The sequence below is a fragment of the Muscardinus avellanarius genome, assembly GCF_963383645.1.
Source record: "Muscardinus avellanarius genome assembly, chromosome: 13".
NCBI lineage: Eukaryota > Metazoa > Chordata > Mammalia > Rodentia > Gliridae > Muscardinus > Muscardinus avellanarius.
In genome coordinates, this window is record NC_137799.1 from 57,014,881 (window position 1) to 57,022,606 (window position 7,726).

Here is a 7,726-nt window from a genome sequence, read left to right on the forward strand (position 1 = left end):
AACCACAAAGGTTTACTTTTTTTAGGGATTTTGAAATTCAGCATACATGCCAGAGAGCAGTTTAGAGGCAGGAAGTCTTTTCTAGTAGTGCAGTCATGAACTGGTAAACTAGAAGCATCTGTAAAAATTTAGAGGGAATATCAGTTTTCTCAAAGCTCCAGCCCAGTGTAATGAGGTGCAAATGATAGCACTGCATAACCCTTCCCCACCCCAATTGTGGAACGAGATACTGAGTCGAAGATACAGGGGAGGATAGGGATTTTAGAACTCTCCTTCACTGAAACCAATTTTAGTTTTCAGATGAAACAGCTTTCAGATGACTAAAGGATAGCCTCAACTTTTAGGTTTGAGTAGTAAACAAATGATTTTCTGCTCAGCATCTTTGGATACCACTTTTGAGAAGTGGTTGTTTTGGGGGTATGAGTGTGTGAAATGACATACCTACTCATCTGGCTGAGTGTAAGAGTTTTTAGTTTCAAGTAAACTTCAGCTGATTTGTGTCTTTGGCAGACACCTCTCTTTACAGAAAAGAAAGGAAGAAAAAAAGAGGGGTAAGAAAAAAAGATGTGATTTGTTTGAAGAAACACATCTGGGGTGTGATCTGCTATATCTTAACACCAGATGGCAGGTTTAGGCTGACAACTAAACCCACTTTAGCTGGTCAAACTGTATCTTAATATGTCATTGCTCCCCCCCAACACCACCCAGTCCTTGCACAGGAAGTAATGTAGAACAATTATTTGCGCTTGGGGCTAACAGTCATCTCGTATCTGTGGCTTTGGGCTCTCTTTCATCGTTTCTCTCCTGTTTATAGACAAGCTGGCTTTCCTTGGCAACCCTAAAACAGCTTCCTTCTCTGCTCATACCTTTTCAAAGGTATGTTTTGTAGAGGCAAAGGTGTGGTGCCTTAAGGTGGCTAATGCTTGTCGTGACAGGCATGGCATTAGCTGGGCTGAGCAGTGCCTAGAAGTGACAGCGTTGGTTCAAGGTGCCTGAGGGCCTCTCAGTCATCACTCTTGCCCGAGCATTGAGAGTGAGAGCACCTCTGAGCATTGTAGCTTATCATGGAGATAACAGGGAAAGGAGGGCCAGGCAGTGACTGAGGACAGGCAAGTGCATTTGTATCTCTTTATTTTCTTGTGGTAGATTTTACAGGGAAAAGTGTCATATATATGGCCTTAGGAACGATAGAATGCAAAGTTGGGGATGTAGCTCAGAGGGTGAGCATTTGCTTAGCATTGGGATCAATCCCCAGCACCCCCTCTACCAACAAAAATATATAATGCAGAAAAGCTATGTCGAGAGCCATAGAAAGAACCTTCCATAGAAGGGAACCTTCCAGAAGTTTCGAGTCTTTTAATTTTTGTTATTATACTTAGTTTTTGTGTTTTGTGTCATAAAATGCACAAATGTTTATAAAAGCAACCCTCCAAGAAACTCCTTCAATTAAAAATACTTTAGAGAAGATGGATGATAGCTAGTATATTTTTTTTCTCACTACTATTTGATTTACCTCCTCAATAATAATATAGCAATCAGAGCTCATATTTATTACTGATTCTAAAAGTATCAGAAGTTTTGTATTACTCCAACCACTGGCATTTCTTTGTAAATTTCCCAGAAATTATTCTTAGATTCTCACTATCGATTAATGGATGTATGTGTAACATATGCAGAGAGCTATGAAAATACATTCATTAATCCATTCTACAAACTCAGGTTAATTAGAATCATCTGCAGGCATCTTATAAGGTCACAATTTTAATATAATTTGGTAGGGGCTGTTAGAGAATTAAATGAAATTTCAAAATCACCTCTAAAGAAGGAAAAGGACCCTTAGAGGAAGTCAGTGAATGCTTTTGTTTTGTTGGGCAAAGCTTGAAGTTATTTCTTGAGCTTTCTCTTCCTTCTTAGTTCAGCTTTCTGGGCAGTCAAAGAGCATATATTTAAAAAAGAAATACACAATTTCTACATACCTTGAAATCAGTGTAGTCAGAATTTTTCCTGAGTGGATTTAAAGTTATTTGCTAGCTTCCTTTAAAAAAATTATGTGGTGGTGGTGGTGGTGGTGGTGGTGGTGGTGGTGGTGGTGGTGTGTGTGTGTGTGTGTGTGTAGATAGATAGAGATAGAGATAGAGATAGAGATAGAGAGAGAGAGAGAGAGAGAGAGAAAAGATAGATATATATTGGGTACCGAACCCAGGGAAGTTCTGCCTCTGAGCTATACCTCTAACCCTATTTTTTTTTTTTTTAATTTTGAAACAAGGTCTCCCTACATTGCCACACTGGCCTTGAACCACCACACCAAGCTTTCATGTGCACTTCTGTGTGTATGTGTGTGTGTGTTGGTATTGGAGGGTTGAATTCCAGGGGGATTCTACTTCTGAACTATACCCCAAGCCCTGTTTTTTGTTTTTTATTTATTTTGAAACAGGGTCTCACTAAGTTGCAGATGGCCTCACTAGGTAGCTGAGGCTGGTTGTGAGCCTGTGATCCTTGAATCACTGTCTCCCAACTACTAGGATTACAAGTGTGAGCCACCATGACTGGTTTCATGTGCAATTCTTATTTATTTGATTACTTGATTGTTTCTGAGGTGGAATCTCACTATGTTTCCCAGGCTGATTTTGAACTCCTGACTCAAGGGATCTTCGTTCTTCTTGGCCTAGTTTCTTGAGGAGCAACACATACCTGCTATGTTCCTGGTTCCATGTGTAATTTTATTTCATTTTTATTTTATATTGTGGTAATGGGGATGGAATGATAGAACCCTACTGGTGTTCTACCTCTGAGCTATACCCCTAGCACTGTTTATTTATTCTTTTATTTTTGTGGTATTGGTGATTGAACCCAAGGACTTTCTACCTCCAAGCTACACACCCAGCCCCTTTTATTTTTTGTTTTGAAACAGTCTTGCTCGGTTGTTGAGAGTCTCACTAAGTTGCCAAGGCTGTCATCCCTCTGTCTCAGCCTCCCTTGTACTGGAGTTATCCATGTGCACCACCATGCCTGGCTCCATGTGTAATTCTTTTTTTTAAGGTCTGATTTTATTTATTTGTTACAATTAAAAATTCTTATTTTTGATTAGACTCAGACTTAGAAGTAGAAGCTCTCAGGGAGGACAGCCTGCATCTCTTGGCAATCTGTTCCTGGTGTTTTTCTTTGGCTTCCTTCATTCTCTTGGCCAAAAGTTAAATATATGCTCCAGCCTCTTCTTTGTTTTTCTTAGTACACTGTTTCTTTAGAGCAACACGCTGGCGTTTATGTTGTAGGACATGTGGAGTAACAAGTGCTTTGGTCCTGGGTTTTTTACCTTCATTGTTTAAGGGCTTTCTGACAACATATTGGCAGACATCATCTTTCTTGGAGAGACTGAAAAGGTTTTGGATTCTGCTAGCTCCTTTGGGCCTCAGGCAATGAAGCACAGTGGTATCCATCAGTCCAGGAATCTCTTTATCTCCTTTTTTTTTTTTTTTTTTTTTTTTTTACAATAACCAAGTGGAGAATGTTCAGATTGGCAACCACAGGACAACCCCGAACAGATTTTCACTCTTTGGGCTCTTTCTCCAGTTCTTCTTGGTCTATGATAAGAAGGCCCTTTACTCAATAGTAGGCAAACACAGCCATGGGTCAAGATAGCTGCTTTATCGGGAAACCTTGTTGGTCATTCCCACCACTCTTCAGACCATATAACCCTTTTGTTCTTCACTCAGAGCATTAGTGGCAACTTCTGTGATATATACTTCTTGTCAAAAGTATGAAGTTTGCGTTCATCATTCACTTCAATGAGTTTCTGGCAGCAAGTGGCTGGGAAGAAGATATTCAGTTTCATCTGGGCCCCATGTGTAATTCTTACATGCCACGACAATGCAATTTTATATAGGGTTTGATATATAGGATTCTTGGAGAGAAAGATAAAATCACTGAATATAGCCAGGAATGGTGGCACACACTTGTAATCCCAGCATTCAGGAGGCTGAAACTGGAGGGTTGCAGTTTGCGGACAGCCTCAGCTATTTAGTGAGGCCCTCTGCAACTTAGACCATGTTTTAAAATAAAGAAAAAAAAATAGGGCAGGAGGTGTAGCTCGGAGGTCGAATGCCCCTGGGTTCCATCCCCAGACACACACACACAAAAAAAAAAAAAAAAAAAAAAAAAAAAAAAAAAAGAAAAAAGAAAATCACTGAATAGAATTTTATGAACACTAAGAGTTTGCTTCTTAATAAACTAATGTGTATCTTTTAAAAAGAATAAAACAACTTAGTTGATTCTTTTCAGGAAACTTATATTAGTTTCCTACTATGAAGAAAAACCATTTGAAAATTCTGAATAGAGGTCCGATATAGTTTCTATCATTTTGTACAATAGGACATTGCATTGGTGAAACAAAATTATTTTTAAATTCTTGACATGACCACTTACGGTAATATTAAAAGAGGCACTAATATGAAGTTAAATTCATGGTGCTTTTGAGTTCAGGGCTTCTGTAATTTTTCTTGGCTGAGGTTGTAGCTTAATAGTACAGCAAGTGATTGCTTATTAGCATGCATGAGGTCTTGGTTTACATTCCAAGCACCACCACAGTGTGTGTGTGTGTGTGTGTGTGTGTGTGTGTGTGTGTGTGTGTGAAAATATAAAACACCCACTTCATATATACACAGCCTCATTTAAATTTATGGTATTGTGATGATATTAGAATGCTCAGTTTGTAATGTCCCATATAGTTGAGCATATTAGTTTCCAAACTAGGACATAGTCAGTTTCAGGTAGAATGCTTTCATATGTTCAATATCATTTTAATCCTTTTATACTTACCTGCCACATAATACTTTCTAAAAAAGTTTTGATATGAATTTGCTTGCTTTATTGCATCTGACATGTTGGGTAAATAACAACTTTGGTGTTTTAAAAATATTCCTTGATTCCAGAAATCACCTGTCAAATAAGCTTCAGGCAGTTTCCCAGTAAGTCCCTCATCGGTTGCCATCCTTTTGCCTCTCTTTTTAAATTTTTTTCCTTAAAGGATATGCAGTTGGAAACTCCCTAGTTCTCCATGGATCGCTATGCTTTTACTTTTGGGCTCCTGTGGGGTTAAATAACTGGTCTAAGACCACAGGCAAGTCTCTTAACTTCTGCACCTTAGTTTCTCCTTTCAAAATATGAAAGGCCTATTTTATGATTTTTGTCTTGATAAAATAAATTTATTAAGATATAGAACCTAATATGAAGCCTAACATATAGAGGAAGGCACAGTACTTGATAATTACTACTTCTGTAATTTTAAAAAGCTGGCATGTAATTTAAATGGATTATGAATGTTTGAGGAGTGGTCAGATTCTGAGCATATTACTTTGTAAAAGTTGCTATGTGGAACTTCCATATATAATGCCTCGTTTAGTTTGTATCTCTGAATTTTAAGTTCCCAGTACATTTTCTTTAGTTTACTTTGGCCACCACAAATGATCTTCTGGGATTGGAAAGAAGAAAGTCGGAGAGAAAATTATAATAATTAAGGTCGAATTTAATGTTAATACTCTTTTTTCCCCTCTTTGGAATGTTTTTTATGGTGTGTGCGTGGAGGGGATGGATCACACTTCATTCATCTCACCACTACTACATTTTTGTTTTTACACCTATTCAGGGAATCTCAATGTATATAGTCTAAATACCTTGTACCTATTTTTTTGAATAAAATATTCATAAGTCAAAATCAGGATATCCTACTGTTTTTAGGCCATGAATTATAATACTCATATTTGAGGATTTCTGTTTGTAAGTACTTTGGTCACATAGTTTGTTAGTGTGCAGATAACACTGAATAGCTGTGGGATATTCCATTAGATGTATGATGTGTATGTGTATTTCCCCTTTCATTCTTTTACTAAAATAAATATGAACTATAGATGACTAATAATAATACAGTGAATAGCTTTAGTGATATATATTGCTCAATATTAAAATGGGTGTATTATTAACTATATATATAAACATATGAATATATAGTTGATAGCCAAACCTGTTGCAGGGCAGGTTATATTATGTACACCTTGCCTTGGAATTTGGAGTTTCTGTAAAATCTACACAAAAGAAAGGTAGTGATAATCCAGGAAGCCATAGTTTAGCTGGGCATAGTGGTGCAAACCTGTAATCCCAGCACTTGGAAGGTTGAGACAAGAAGATCACAGGTTAAAGCCTGCCTCAGCAGTGTAGTGAGACTCTCAGCAACCTACTTGTTCAAACTAAAAATTACAAGAGTTCAACAGTGTAGCTCAGAGGAAAATGCCCTTGGGTTCAGTCTCCAGTAACACTCTCCTGCCCCGAACACACACACCCACACACACACACACACACACACCCATAGTTTGCATTGAAAATTTGTTATAAAAGAATAATTTTTCTCTTCTGGGTCAAATATAAGCATATTAAGTTATTAAGACAAATATTTGTACCCCTATTGCCCCCTCCCAAGAAGAATAGGATCTTGAGTTTAAAAGTAAAATTGAAATTTTCTGAGGCCTGCGTCCACTGTTGCTACTTATTACTTGTTTTGTCATTCTATGTCCTACTTTACTTCTTCTTAGTGTCCGTTGCTGTTTGTTTTTCAGATTCACCAGCTGAGTACCACTCTGTTGCAGTCTTTTTAGTATTTTTATCCCTTTGCCTTTAAATGCTTTTTCCATTTTAGTTTCATATCAAGTAGACATTTTCCAGCTTCAAAGAGATTGGTTGTTGTCAGGCACAGTGGTGTATGCCTGTAATCTCAGCCGTGGAAAGGCGGAAACATGAGGATTATGAGTTCAAGTCCAGCCTGGGCAATTTAGTGAGACTCTTGTCTCAAAATAAAAAGTGGGCCAGGGGTGTAGCTCAGTGGTACAGTTCCCTTGGACTTAATCCCAAAAGATTGGTTGTATACATAAAATCTGATTTTGTGAGAAAATCAGAGAGCATGGTGATGCAAGCTTGTAATCCCAGTACTTGGGAGGCTGAGACAGGAGGACTTCAAGTTCTCTGCTAGCCTCAGTAATTTAGTGAGGCCCTCTGTAACTTATTGAGATCCTGTTTCTAAATAAAAATAAAATAGGGATGGGGGTGCAGCTCAGAGGTAGAATCCCCCTGGGTTCCATCTCAAGTACCACACACAAAAAAAGGAAAATAAATATTTTTTCTCTAGAGTCACATTTAATGACCTCATTGCGTGAATTTATAGACATCAATATGGAACAAAATATGATTGGTGAAAGTAACAAGATTTCAACCAGGAAGTACTGTTTCTTCAATGTCTTTTAATTAGAGTATAGGCATAGTTAAAAACTGATTGTAAGCCAGGTGTGGCGGTACATACTTAGGAGACAGGAGGATCGCAGTTTGCAGACAGCCTCAGCTACTACTTAGTGAGGCCCTTTGCAACTCAAGTGAGACCCTGTTTCAAAATAAAGAATAGAAAATAGGGCTGAGGGTGTAGCTTGGAGGTAGATTGCCCCTGGGTTTCATCTTCAGTACCGGGGGGGGGGGGGGGGGGGAGTGTGGTTTTAGAACTAAAGAAACCTGCTCTTTGATTCTTGGTTCTTCCATTTCTTAGTAATACAACCTGGAACAAATTCTTAACTTCTCTGGGTTTTATTAATGACATTTTAGGTTTAAAATGCATATTTCAATGTGATGTGGAAATTAAATGAGATGATATTTGCTGAGTGGTTGGTATGGAGACATACTGGTTTGTAACAAT

General features: G+C 38.1%; 1 pseudogene across 1 annotated transcript; it reads right to left on the reverse strand.

Moving 5' to 3' along the window:
- Positions 1–3,074: 3,074 nt before the first annotated feature.
- On the reverse strand, positions 3,075–3,832 carry LOC308271795 (small ribosomal subunit protein eS6-like; annotated as a pseudogene). The gene has a single exon. The product of its transcript is annotated as a small ribosomal subunit protein eS6-like (transcript).
- Positions 3,833–7,726: the final 3,894 nt, after the last annotated feature.